The 13,536-nt window shown below is 36.0% G+C and overlaps 2 long non-coding RNA genes across 5 annotated transcripts; both read left to right on the forward strand.

Moving 5' to 3' along the window:
* Window positions 1-6,613: 6,613 nt before the first annotated feature.
* On the forward strand, window positions 6,614-10,264 carry LOC113100020 (uncharacterized). Of its 2 annotated transcripts, none has more exons than XR_003289552.1 (3): window positions 6,614-6,875; window positions 8,141-8,236; window positions 10,138-10,264. It is a non-coding gene; the product is annotated as an uncharacterized LOC113100020 (long non-coding RNA). The 2 variants fall into 2 exon arrangements; XR_003289553.1 differs by lacking the exon at window positions 6,614-6,875 and adding an exon at window positions 6,892-6,986.
* Window positions 10,265-10,971: 707 nt separating this feature from the next.
* On the forward strand, window positions 10,972-13,273 carry LOC113100019 (uncharacterized). 3 transcript variants are annotated; one of them, XR_003289551.1, is made up of 4 exons: window positions 10,972-11,301; window positions 11,480-11,978; window positions 12,158-12,283; window positions 12,473-13,273. It is a non-coding gene; the product is annotated as an uncharacterized LOC113100019 (long non-coding RNA). The 3 variants fall into 3 exon arrangements; XR_003289550.1 differs by lacking the exon at window positions 12,473-13,273 and having other exon boundaries at window positions 11,480-11,568; window positions 11,881-11,978; window positions 12,158-12,461; XR_003289549.1 differs by lacking the exon at window positions 12,473-13,273 and having other exon boundaries at window positions 12,158-12,461.
* The last annotated feature ends 263 nt before the right edge of the window (window positions 13,274-13,536 follow it).

Consider the following 13,536-nt stretch of genomic DNA (forward strand, 5'->3'; position numbering starts at 1 on the left):
AATATAATTACTGTATTCTGCTGTGCAAATTTTGTTTGTGATGAAAATAACAGTACATTTTTATTTTATCTACAGATCAAGGCATTTCTTACAGATTTCTGCTCATTCAAAATCAGATACAGATGAAGTAACACTGTAAGATTACATTTGTTTGAATGCATTGCGAAAGCGATTGCGTGTGAATGTGCTGTAACTGTTTGAATCATGCTTTGACCCGAAAATATTCAGTAAAAGAACAGACAAACTCCTTGAGAACTAACCTTTAACTTCACGCTCGGCTATTGTCGTCATTGTAACGTTCTGATTTGAGAGATCCATCTGTATCAAGCTATAGTTAAATATGTTTAACGTGAATACTTGCTAAATATGCAGTTATATTACGGGCCGTTGGCATGAATTGTACTCGTGATGGAGCGGTGGTGGAGCGCTCTTGGAGCGAGCGAAAAACACAACGCTCCGACTTTTAAAAAATCCGCTCCTCGCTCCTGTCAAAATCACACCGCTCCACTCCACGCTCCGCTCCCACTCCGCTCCACTCACATACTCTGATCAGTGATGAGCTATTGCCTAGGCTATTTAGGGATCATCTACAAAGTACATGGAAATCTTAAAAATGGTAAATGACTCCCAATCGGATTATTTTGCATAGTTAAATAAAAGGAAAAATTATGCCCCGGGATATTTGAAAAGTACACACAAAATATCTAACTCATAACGCTCCTTGTTCAACTTAATCGTAAATATCTGAAATAAAAAAATAGCAATAGTAGTTACTGTACTAGCTATATTATAAGGCATAGAAGCCACTGAAGGCACACCTTTCCGGAAGAAAAAAAAAGACCTGAATGCATTTGGCCTAATCCATTTCTTTCTTTCTTTCTTTCTTTCTTTCTTTCTTTCTTTCTTTCTTTCTTTCTTTCTTTCTCTTTTATAATTGCATGGCAAAAGACATGCTATTAAAACAATTAAACATATATATTTTTATGTACAATTGATTTCAAAGGGTGTATCTTGTTACTAGAGTAAGATTTTGATGCTGGTGTAGCCACAAAACTACAGAAGACATGGTATGTAATTATTACAGCAATACATTAAACTTAACTGAACAGAAAGTGTTCTAAGGGGGTAGATTTAAAGTCTCCTCTTCTTTTACAATATGATGAATACAAATCCATTGCATGCATTGTTATATGTATGTTTTAGGCAGCGGCAGTATTGATATCTAAGAAATGACAGAGGGTCTGTCCTATGTCAGGAATGCAAAAGCAGTTGCATATTTATTCTCTGGAAGCCAGGCTTAATATGTTTTTTAATTGATTGTATCACCAAATAATCAAATTAATCAATATTTTTACATTTTTATGTTTTGTTCCTATTCAGGTTTAGCTGTATACAACTTGTAAATGCAATTCTGCCATAAGGACATGAAGGTCAATAATGCACAATGTATCTATTAACACTTGAATAGTACTCATTTGAACTGCATACTTAGTTTTAGTTTAAAATGTAACATTAAATCATAAGCAGAAGTTGGTCAACTCTAATGTTCTCTGATAACATATGCTCTGTTCCAGTGACTGGCTATGACTTAAACTTGGAGGGAGACTACATCACCTGTGTTTTATCTGTGTTTACAGGGGTGGTTTAGGAGTATGTTGGTCATGTGATCATACCAAAGGAAACTCAACAGAGAATCAACATCTGGCCGGATGAGAAGTAACCTCACAAAATGTATGACTGGCCTACAACCCTTCAAAGTTGTCCAAGGATGTGAATTTATTGTGACGAAAGACAATCACATCTGCATCAATAATAGAACACCATGTTCAGATGATGCTAAAAGTATCTGTAATGTTGACCTATCAGAATATGTACAAAATATCATCCATGATTTTAAGTTATACTGCAGTTTTATGCTGGATCCTCTTACTAATTTTCTACAACCTTTGGAAAAATTGAGAAATCTTTCTTCAATAAACTCTTAAGTTCTATGTCCACTTTCAAAGATGACTCTTGCTACTGGTTTGTGTATTTTGCATTTGATTTACATTGGTTATCAAAATTACATTTTCAGAATATGGAACACAATCACAAAGGTATAGATGGATATATACACAAATTCCTAAGCGTGAAGTAACTTAACATTTAATCTCAGTTGTGCATTATCAATTATACCAAAAAAGTGAAGACAGGAGAACATGTTTGGAAGGATTCTGGTACAAAAAGAACTTTATTTCACATGGGATAAAATAAATCAGGCATGATCAAACATTACATACATTTGCCTTGAAACCTTTAATATTAAGGTCATTACAACATTAATATTTCTCAACTGATGTTAAGTAAATAAACTGGCCTGTAGCCTAACAAAATAACAGTAGAAAATAGTTGCATTTTGAAAACAATACCCATCTCACAGATGGAATTTAAAACTTGCACAACTTTCAGTTAAAATGAAAGTGACGAGTCCACAATAAATGAAAACCCCCAAGAAAAAAGAAAAAAAAATCTGTTTGGGAATGACAGTTAGCCTTTTAAAATAGTATTAAAACAAATTAGTATTTAAACCGTTAATTTGTTGAGTAATTAAATGTTAATACAGCTTAAACAGATTAAAATATTCAAAGTTATTAAGAACTCATAAAAAGGCAAGTTTATTTGTATAGCACATTTCATACAATTTTAATTCAAAGTGCTTTAGATCGCAACAGATAAGAATCACAATAAAAGCAAGGGACTAAAATAAAAACTCTAAAATCAGTCATTCAGTAATTACCACTCAATAGGAAAAACATTAAAGCAGATAAGACAAATAAATTAAAATAAAATGTTACAGTACTCATTTAAAATGATGTAAAAAATAAATAAAAATCTCAATAAATCAAGTCTGGATTAGGAAGGAGGAACCGAAAGAAGATTTCACAGGGCATTCTGGGGTGAGTTTCCCAAAAGTAACAATGCTGGCAAGTTCCATTGTTACCAACTGAGCAGAATGTAACCTAGCTACCTGCTTTTGGGAAACGCACTCCTGGCCTGTGATAGGAGGATTTAAAATTAAATGAGATTGAAGGTGATTTTGGTGGATTAGGTGGAAAGTGAAATGTAAAGGGATTTAAAATTCAATAAAAATGAAATTATGGTCCCTCACAAATCCATCCACTGAGTCCCATTTGCTGGGCATGTAATCAATTAATCACAACCCCAAACACATAAAAACCAACAGTCACAGTTTGCATAGATTGCAGCCAATAGTATGGTTTCCCAAATTCACAGTAACTCAAGAGAGTGCTCTACTATGCTCTTGTGCTTCCAGGAATTGGGATGTTTAAGTTTTTTTTTTTTATGTCCTCATTTCAGATGACTTGGCAAAGAGCACTAGGCTACATAATGTGCTTAAGTTAAAAATGCATGTTACAACATTAAAATGCGGTCAGTTCAGCTTAATAAAAACGATACTCAAACTCATTAAAATTAGATTTAAAAATAGTATTTTGATAAAAGTTCATTCAATAAAAAAAAAAAAAAAATTCCAAATGATTCTTATTTAAAATCAAATTCATGTCCACCAATTAAAATGTGGCTGTTGGCTCGTGTTGACATCAATGCTAATAACAATAAAACCCCCATCCCTTCCTGAGGTGGTTCACACTTTGACCCTTGTCCAAATGACAATCATGCCAGGTACATCAAGCTGATCACCATTACATCAACAATTACTGCAGTTTTGGAAAAGATCACCAGCCTCCACACCTGTAACAAAAAAAAAAAAAAAAAAAAAGCAGTGGTTTTGGATTTTTAAACGGAGTAACCTTTTTGTAAAAAAAAAAGAAGAAAAAAAAGGGGGGACCTGCGTCCTGTTGACTTCATACAGAATATGTATGGATCCCACCGAGGCATATTAAACATTTAACCACAATCTGTTACTGCCTTACCGTGATCCAGAACCTAAAGAAAAGCCAGAAAGAAGAATGGGCTTGGGCAAGAAAACAGGACAAACATAAGACCTAATACTTTGACCCACCTAAAGACCTGCCACAGCCATCACAAGTCCAGAAACACATCAGCACCAATACCAGGCTGATGGAAACATTAAGGGCTCTTGGTCAAATAACATCATGCCATGTCCATCAAGTGGAGACGGACTTCAGTTGGGGACTAATTTCAAGTGTCCTTCTGGCATTCAACAAAGAAAGCATTTTGCTGTATTTACAACGAGCCCACCGCATTGTTTTGAACAAGGCAAACAGTGGTGATCTTCAATTTACAGTCTTACATCTTTGCTCTTCACATATTGTTAAGGCAGTGTGTCAGGCATTTTCAAGAAAGACTGACAACAAGGCTTTAAAGGAGTATGCCACCTACTGCTTTGCCTTGTTGTTAAACAGCACACATCTAGAAGAGGCAACAGCTGTATTTGAAGATATGGCTGTTCTTTTCACATCAGAAGAGGAGACCGACGTGGTGAATGCAGCCAAAACTGCCCTGGATCTAAAAATAATGAAGAGCACAATTAACCTTTATGAGGCACAAACGATACCAGAGGCAACAGAAACAGATGAAAATGTAACTTCAGTGTGTGGCAGATCACCATTTACATCACTGTTCACTGCAGTTTTGAACAGAGCCAAGAGCCTCCACTTCAGTAGCAAGACAGGGGGAAAAAATACCTTTTTCTGTTCAGAGCTCATCGACTTCCTCATGAACAACTACATGAGTATCTTCCCGCTGTGGAGTGGAGTTCTTCTTGGGGATCTTAGCCGGTTTTCTGAAATCAGCACAGCTACAGTCAGCCAACAATCCAAAACAAGGGAAAGTAACTGTCATGTGGAACAGTGGTTTTGGATTGTTAAACACAGCATCCTAAAAAGAAGAAGTACCTGCGTCCTGCTGACTTCATACAGAACATGTATGGATCTCTCCAAGGCAGATACAAAGAACACATAATTAACAACAATCTGTTACTGCCTTACCGTGATCCAGAACCTAAAGAAAAGTTCTTCAGCCAGAAAGAAGAATGGGCACAGAAAACATCAAGAAAGGACAAGGACAGACATAAAACAAAATACTTTGACCCACCTGAAGTACTGCCACAGCCATCACAAAGTCCAGAAGTTACACAGATCAGCACCAATACCATCCAGATGATTCCAGACACAGCAATGGACCTGTCAAAAACAAAACACAAACCCGAACCAGAGTACAATACTGAGCCAGATAACACAGAACATACTGCTGAAGACACAACAGAAGAGGTAGTAGATCATATTAATATACATTTATACAAATAATTTCAATGCAATTTCACATTTCTTACAATAAAATGATTACTAGAAGTTCAGATAGCCCTACCTTTGGTCCAAAAAGGAGTGTGAAGTGGTCGCTGTTGCATAGCCGGCAAAAAGACCTCTTACAACCTCCATTAGGCTTAGTTCAAATGAAGCAACAATAATTATTTTAATTCTGCCAAAGCAGCATTTACCTTCTCAATCATTATTCAGTTGGCATCATGTTTGGGAAACATTTCAGCTGAACTTAGGAAACTTCAGTTTCCCGAATGTATATGGAAACCTTTGGAAGGTTTTGATGAAATGATCACCAATTACCTCTAAATGAAAAAAAAAAAACGATTCCTCATCATCCGCTACAGGTGAGAAGTATATCATCCACAACAATGCGAAAACTTCTGGTTGTTAACTTTATAGCTGCTAGGTTGCACGGGAAAGAGAGCGGTTAGAATTACCTTGGGGAAGGCGCTATATAGAGGCAGCAATGATGAGGGTGTATTAAATTCAGGTGCGCTTTTTCGAATGGAGATAGGCCTTATTATGATTATTATTATTATTATGATGATGATGATGATTATTATCAACATCATTATCAGACAGTATAACGTTAGTGGAAGAAGTGTTGCCTAGTTGTTATCATATTATTATGAACGATTATTCACAACTTGGAGCAAGAAGCAAAACATTGCAGGACTGTGGCTCTCCGGGGCCGAGGCTACCAGTTCCATTTCCGTACTAACGGTTCTCAGTGATATGTATAGGCCTATGTTTGAAAAAGTGGCAAATATGCATATACTATTTCAAGTGTTAAATAGTAAATATTATCTAAATTGACACACTTGCATGAATAGGTCGTTTTTGACCCATGTGTTTAAACTTTAATCATGTGTTTTAAAACCTTTGTAAATTATTAAATTATGTTCACTGAAAACATATATTTTGAATAATCATGGAATTTATTGATCAGGTAGGCTACTACTAAATGCTGAAATTTCTGATTTTTCACACACACACACACACACACACACACACACACACACACACACAAAGACAAGAAAAAAACAAAGCCAAGAGAATTATGAAATTAAGTAGGAAATGAATATGTTTAATTTTAGACCCATGTTTTGCATTAGGGGTAGTGATACAATACATTTTGTTTTCTTTAAAGTAAGAAAGTAAAAATTAAAAATAAGGATTTGTTCTGGTCACAAACAAGTTAATTCAGGAATTAGTGGAATAGGCTACGGAACGATGTAATTATTTTAAATTATTTACAATTATGTAGCTTAGCATTATTTTAATCAAAACGCCCCTCTTTTAATAATTTTGGTCACTGTAAAAATACAATACAATATGGTTAGCAATAATCTCATATTTATAATTGTGATCAAACAGACTTTAGGTGTAACTCATGGATGTCCGTTTTTAATCTGTAATACACCAATCACTGGTGATGTTGCACAACAAGCTCTAACTTCATTGGAGGAGGAATCTGAGCTTGGTGTCATTTTAATTGCATTGCTTAAAACATCTGATGTTAATTGACTACAATGCTCTCTGCAAAACCATATGCAGCACCAGAAGATAATGGTAGGCTAAGCATTTTTCTAAACCTTATACAGGCTACTGTTTAATGAAATGATATATGATTAAGAAGTGTAATTAAATGCCACATTCCTTCTATTCTAACACCGCTCAAAGGTATGAATTTATTAACTTCTTTTTTGAGGATTCATTTATAGCTGAAGTTCTGTATGTATACACATTAGCAATTATAGGCCTCCACATTAATACAAATTAGTATCCATAAAACAAACTTTCATTTCACTCTTATTAATGTAGTTTTGCTTTAGAAGACTGTAATACTTTTTTTGTTGTTGTTCAGTTTAGTAACTGATCAAGGATAGAATCCTATGAATTGACAATATGTAGCTGCAAGTCATAGGATTACTGAATAACAACACACTAAACAAAATGCAGCTTTTGTTACTCTAATGATGGATCTAATTAAGGGGTGTCCAGACTCTGTCCTGAAAGGCCACTCTCCTGCATAGTTTAGCTCCAACACACCTCAACACCCATGCCAGGCAGTTTACATGCATAATTATCTGATTCAGGTGTGTTTAATTGGGATTGGAACAAAAATCTGAAGGACAGTGGCCCTCCAGGTGCAGTGGAGCGCCTCTGGTGTAATTTCACCTTTTAACTTAAAAATAAAAAGCAGTGTTATGTTGTCTTCTACACAAATGTTAAATCAGTTTGTCCACAAACACCTCATTAACAAAACAGAAACAAAAATTAAATGTTTTATTTAACATAGATTAATACAATGTCACACATCACTATTTTCAGACCTGGAAACTAGAGAATGTTAATATTCTGATGAAATGTCAAAACCAACAATGTGCATAGCCATTCAAATGTGTTGATACCACTGATCTATCTATATTATATCAGTGGTTGATACAGATATTTAGGGTTATCCATAGGAATCTTCCTTTCCCTCCGCAGTAGCGCTTTTGAAGGAAAACATCAATAGGCCTACTGAAGTAGCCAGGCAATAACGGTCATAGCAGACATGATAATTTAACTGATAACAGCAGGTTATCCAATATGGTTCCTGTAGATTAAGGTAATTTATAATAAAATGTGAAGACAATTTGTAGTTAAATCATAGATGGTAATTAAACCGTAAATCTAATTTATATGTTCTGTATAGTATGTCCCCCTTAAAACTGTCAATTACCATTACAAATCAACTTGCGTATTGTAAATAGTAGTAAAACAGCATATTAAAAAAAAAAACACGTTTTAAGGTTAGAACCGTTTTGACTCCTCCCTCCCTTGCCTCACAGATGTTTGGTTCACTGCCTGCTTTCCCGCTTTACCTATGGTCATTACACACGAGTCCGTTGGTTTGGTGGGAGAGAACAGAGTGCTTCAGTAGTTGTGTAAGTAGGCTGTCGAGGCTATTTTTCCACTTAAAACCTCGAATGAAGTGATTATTTCTCTTTAATACATATGATGCTGAATCATTCATAAATGAATAATTGACAAAAAAGGATGATATCCCATGTATTGTCTATTAGCGCTTATAAGGTTAACTAACCTAGCTTAGCTTGTTTAATACATAGCCTGTTGGTCTGTCACCCACTACAACTAACGTTAAAAAGTCTGCGTGTGAACTGATATTAATATTGACGTGTGTTGGGTTTACTTAATATATTAGTTAGTGCATTGGACTTGCTACGGTTGAATATCTAAATAAGAGACGTCCTTAGTCCCTGACGAAACCTAAAATGCTGTCTGGAGGACGTTAAATAATAGAATAATTATAACCTGACTGCGTGGTGAACCTATAAACTGAGCTCATATTTAAACACGGTCTCCATGCAAATTGCTCAACTTGCAAAATGTGTCCAAATATAAAAGTGCATCTGCTTTCATTATCTCTGGTGGCTAACGTTACACGAGTCCTTAGTTAATTATTTACTACCTCCCAATAGCGCATTGTGAAAATGTTAGCAGGCCTGTGGGTTTTCCATTTTGTCTTCAGGAGATAACGGATCACATATCTGTCCAGTGTCTTTCGCCAAATACATTTCAAACCTTATAAATATTTGATTACAATTATTTTCAATTATTAAAAAAATCCTAAAATGGAGGCTGCTGGAGTGGACTGATGTCTGAAATGGTGCTAACTTTGTGATCCTGGGATATCACAGCAATTTACGCAGTGTGGGCATACACTGAGTTACAAATTATTATGCAAGTGATATCAATAGGATTTAATTAAAATATCTAATCAGATTTGTCTTTTATCAAATAACCTGTTGTGTTTGTTATACATGTTAGATATCTGCTATCAATCTCAGACATGTTTGCTAAATTGTTTGCCAGGTCTTCTTAGGTAAATGCAAAACCTTAAACGGATTGTATCACATTAATAAGCAAGTTACAGTTGTCAAACAGTGTCCTTTTTAATAATCTCATGTATATATTTTTTGTACAGATACCTTCCTTAACCCTGTGTTCTTGTGTCTTGTAAAACACTCAAAGATCAGTTTGATAATCTGCATTCAGTCACATAGCACTGTTTCAAAGATCTTTGTTCCTCAACATATTTCATGAGAAATCTGACTTGCTTCATAATGTGGAGCAACCTGTATACGTAGAGTTTTTCATTTACATAAGAACTGGCAAACTATTCATATACCAGTTATCTACAAAAATACATGAACAACAAAATAAAGAAACGCTTTATTAGAATAACTTAAAATAATTTACTTAAATCCTAATGTAGCTTGCAGAATAATTTCAAATACAGAGTATGTATAGATGTCAATACAGAGAAAAGATTTAGACACAAACCACTTTTAATCTTTTTTTAGTATTTACAAGTGGAAAAGAATGTAACCAAATGGGTATTGTTTTTTTTTTTCTATGCAAAGCATTTAAATAATAAGAAATGATAATGAAAAAATGTTTGTTCTAACATAATTAATTACACAGATGACAAGCCCAGTTCCTATGTTTCACATTCTCAAACACAGCAGGAGTCATGTTAAGGCATACCACATGGATCCAGCGTTTGCATACGTGACATTCAATCTAAAAACACACACACATATAGATAGATAGATAGATAGATAGAAAGATATTTGTTTTATGATTTTTTTTTTTAAGTACTTACCCAGTCAGTTGTTGGACCACCTCCAAGGGGTTGTGTCAAAGCGCATAAACCACAACAGGCATCCTTTCTGAACACTAACAAGTGCATAGATATCAATATAGTAACAGAGATATAGAAGACAATAAGAGTGTGATGTCATATTGTTCCTCTTCATTTCAGGCACCTGAGGCTGTCAGGATTTCCTCAGCCATCTTCCTACGTAGTGCCTCCATATTGGTCACAGAAGTATTGATGTCCAACTGGGATGGAACTTTTGGGAAACTAGAGACAACCTCCTTTGCCCTTTTTGAACAATAGTTGTAGTGAAATGAAGGAAATAATTATATTTAGTGTCTCAACTTTAATGCTTACCATTTGAGCAGAAAATACCTGCATGACAAGTACTCCACAGCTATGTGAATCCTGCTGCCTTGTGTGCGTAATTGTGGCCGCTCTCCACTTAATGTCCATCCACTCTTTTTTGCTATGGCGAACGAACCTCATTTTGAAGTATTGACTTGTATGACAAATAAATATATGACAGTTAGGGGTAATACAGTTAAAGTAATTAAGAGTAACCAGATCTGGCCATAATGCTTTTATTTTAGCAGTTTTGTTTTTACCGAAATCTGACTGCAGCTTGCTTAGAGTCCTCCTTCTCATCAATTCCTTGTGGATCTATAAGGAAAACTTTACTGGAAGATGCATGTAGATACTAGAAGAAAAAAAAACACTATTTAAACCTACAGTTCAGCTTTGATCACATAACTATGAAGAAGGACTATTTTGAAAGCTTTCACCAAAAACTTCCAGTGGTTTCCATGTACATTTATGAAACTGATAAGTGCTTGATATTTTCCATAGTCCACCTGAAATGTAGATATTGTAACATTATTAAATATTTTTAAACATGGTTTCATATCTTCAATGTACAACAATAGAAATACCTTTCGCAGACTCCGCTGACACACATCATCTCGGTTTATAGACATAATCACACCAGCAGAAAAATGATTCATGAGGTAAATGCTACCATCTTTTCCCATTTTATTTAATAAGGTTTGCAAGTAACATTCTATTACCTTAATGAAAAAGCACATTTAAATAAGAAATACACAAAACATGCCTATTACACAAAAAGGTAACAATATTACTGGTGTGCTTTGGCAATTTATATCATGCAAGTTTGAAATGCTAATAGCTCATGAATATTCTTGCCTCTCCCATGAGCCACTTGTGAGGTTGCAGAGTTTTGAACTCTGAGTGATGGAGGGTGTACCTAGCCTTTTTTGCTGCTGATGGTACAACAGCAACCACCACTTCACAATCGTTTTTGCTCCAAAGGTACTGAATCTGCAAGTAATCATTTTATTGTAAGAAATGTGAAATTGCATTGAAATTATTTGTATAAATGTATATTAATATGATCTACTACCTCTTCTGTTGTGTCTTCAGCAGTATGTTCTGTGTTATCTGGCTCAGTATTGTACTCTGGTTCGGGTTTGTGTCTTGTTTTTGACAGGTCCATTGCTGTGTCTGGAATCATCTGGATGGTATTGGTGCTGATCTGTGTAACTTCTGGACTTTGTGATGGCTGTGGCAGTACTTCAGGTGGGTCAAAGTATTTTGTTTTATGTCTGTCCTTGTCCTTTCTTGATGTTTTCTGTGCCCATTCTTCTTTCTGGCTGAAGAACTTTTCTTTAGGTTCTGGATCACGGTAAGGCAGTAACAGATTGTTGTTAATTATGTGTTCTTTGTATCTGCCTTGGAGAGATCCATACATGTTCTGTATGAAGTCAGCAGGACGCAGGTACTTCTTCTTTTTAAGGATGCTGTGTTTAACAATCCAAAACCACTGTTCCACATGACAGTTACTTTCCCTTGTTTTGGATTGTTGGCTGACTGTAGCTGTGCTGATTTCAGAAAACCGGCTAAGATCCCCAAGAAGAACTCCACTCCACAGCGGGAAGATACTCATGTAGTTGTTCATGAGGAAGTCGATGAGCTCTGGACAGAAAAAGGTATTTTTTCCCCCTGTCTTGCTACTGAAGTGGAGGCTCTTGGCTCTGTTCAAAACTGCAGTGAACAGTGATGTAAACGGTGATCTGCCACACACTGAAGTTACATTTTCATCTGTTTCTGTTGCCTCTGGTATCGTTTGTGCCTCATAAAGGTTAATTGTGCTCTTCATTATTTTTAGATCCAGGGCAGTTTTGGCTGCATTCACCACGTCGGTCTCCTCTTCTGATGTGAAAAGAACAGCCATATCTTCAAATACAGCTGTTGCCTCTTCTAGATGTGTGCTGTTTAACAACAAGGCAAAGCAGTAGGTGGCATACTCCTTTAAAGCCTTGTTGTCAGTCTTTCTTGAAAATGCCTGACACACTGCCTTAACAATATGTGAAGAGCAAAGATGTAAGACTGTAAATTGAAGATCACCACTGTTTGCCTTGTTCAAAACAATGCGGTGGGCTCGTTGTAAATACAGCAAAATGCTTTCTTTGTTGAATGGCAGAAGGACACTTGAAATTAGTCCCCAACTGAAGTCCGTCTCCACTTGATGGACATGGCATGATGTTATTTGACCAAGAGCCCTTAATGTTTCCATCAGCCAGTATGTCAAGGTTGGAATTGAGTGCTGATTTGATACAAGCTCACTAACTGGTAGTGGCGGCATGTTTTTGCCCATTCCTGGCAGTACAAGTGCATAGTAGAGCACTCTTTTGGGCTGACTGGTAATGCGGGAGATAACGCTACCTGTGGCATCCAGGTGAAGTGTTACTGGTTTTTTTTTTTTAAGATGCTGGGCCAAAATTTGTAAACCACATAGTGTGTACAAATGTACAGCAAATGGGTCCACCTGCAAATGTTGTAAGTAGCCAGCAGTCTCAGGACAATCAGATGTAGCACATTCCTTTATTATTTTTTGTGTAAGCATAAGCTCCAGGATTATGTCATCATGTAGCCTGGTGCTTTTTTTCAGTTCGCTAGAAATTACCCTTAACACATCTTTAGTCAAGGACTGTGAGATGTTACCTGCCAAAATCTCTTCTGGTGTGGATTTTCTTACGGCTTCATAATAGTAAGTGCTCACACCTTGTGTGAGGGCCTTTGCAATTTTCCCCCTTCGTGTATATTTGGCTTGTCTGAATTGTTGGTGATCGTTTTTGTGTGTTATGTTTCCATTGCGAGCAACAAAGACAGTTATTTTCTTTTTTGATTTTGTTGGGGGGGGGTTTATTGTGAAAGTATAGACTGCTGAACAGTCTTTAAAGGTGCAAGTGGCACGTGCTTTGAAAAAAGGCAGGGCTCGTTTCCGACTGTTTTGGCATTTTTTACGTGTTGATACTTAAAGCACAAAACACAACAAGGATTGACTTGACTAAATTCTTTATAAAGCATATCTGTCCATGGTCTCTGGAGTTGGTTTGAACCAGGCAGTGGCTTTATTTTTTTCCAGTTTTCCCATTTTATTTCTAAACTGAATTTTTTTGGACCTGGTGTTGTGGCCCTCCACTCTTCATTATTTTGGTTCTGTTCCTGTTCCTTTTCACGTTCCCTTTTGTCCTCATTTTCAGA

Source organism: Carassius auratus, unplaced genomic scaffold (genome assembly GCF_003368295.1).
Source record: "Carassius auratus strain Wakin unplaced genomic scaffold, ASM336829v1 scaf_tig00217103, whole genome shotgun sequence".
Taxonomy (NCBI): Eukaryota; Metazoa; Chordata; class Actinopteri; order Cypriniformes; family Cyprinidae; genus Carassius; species Carassius auratus.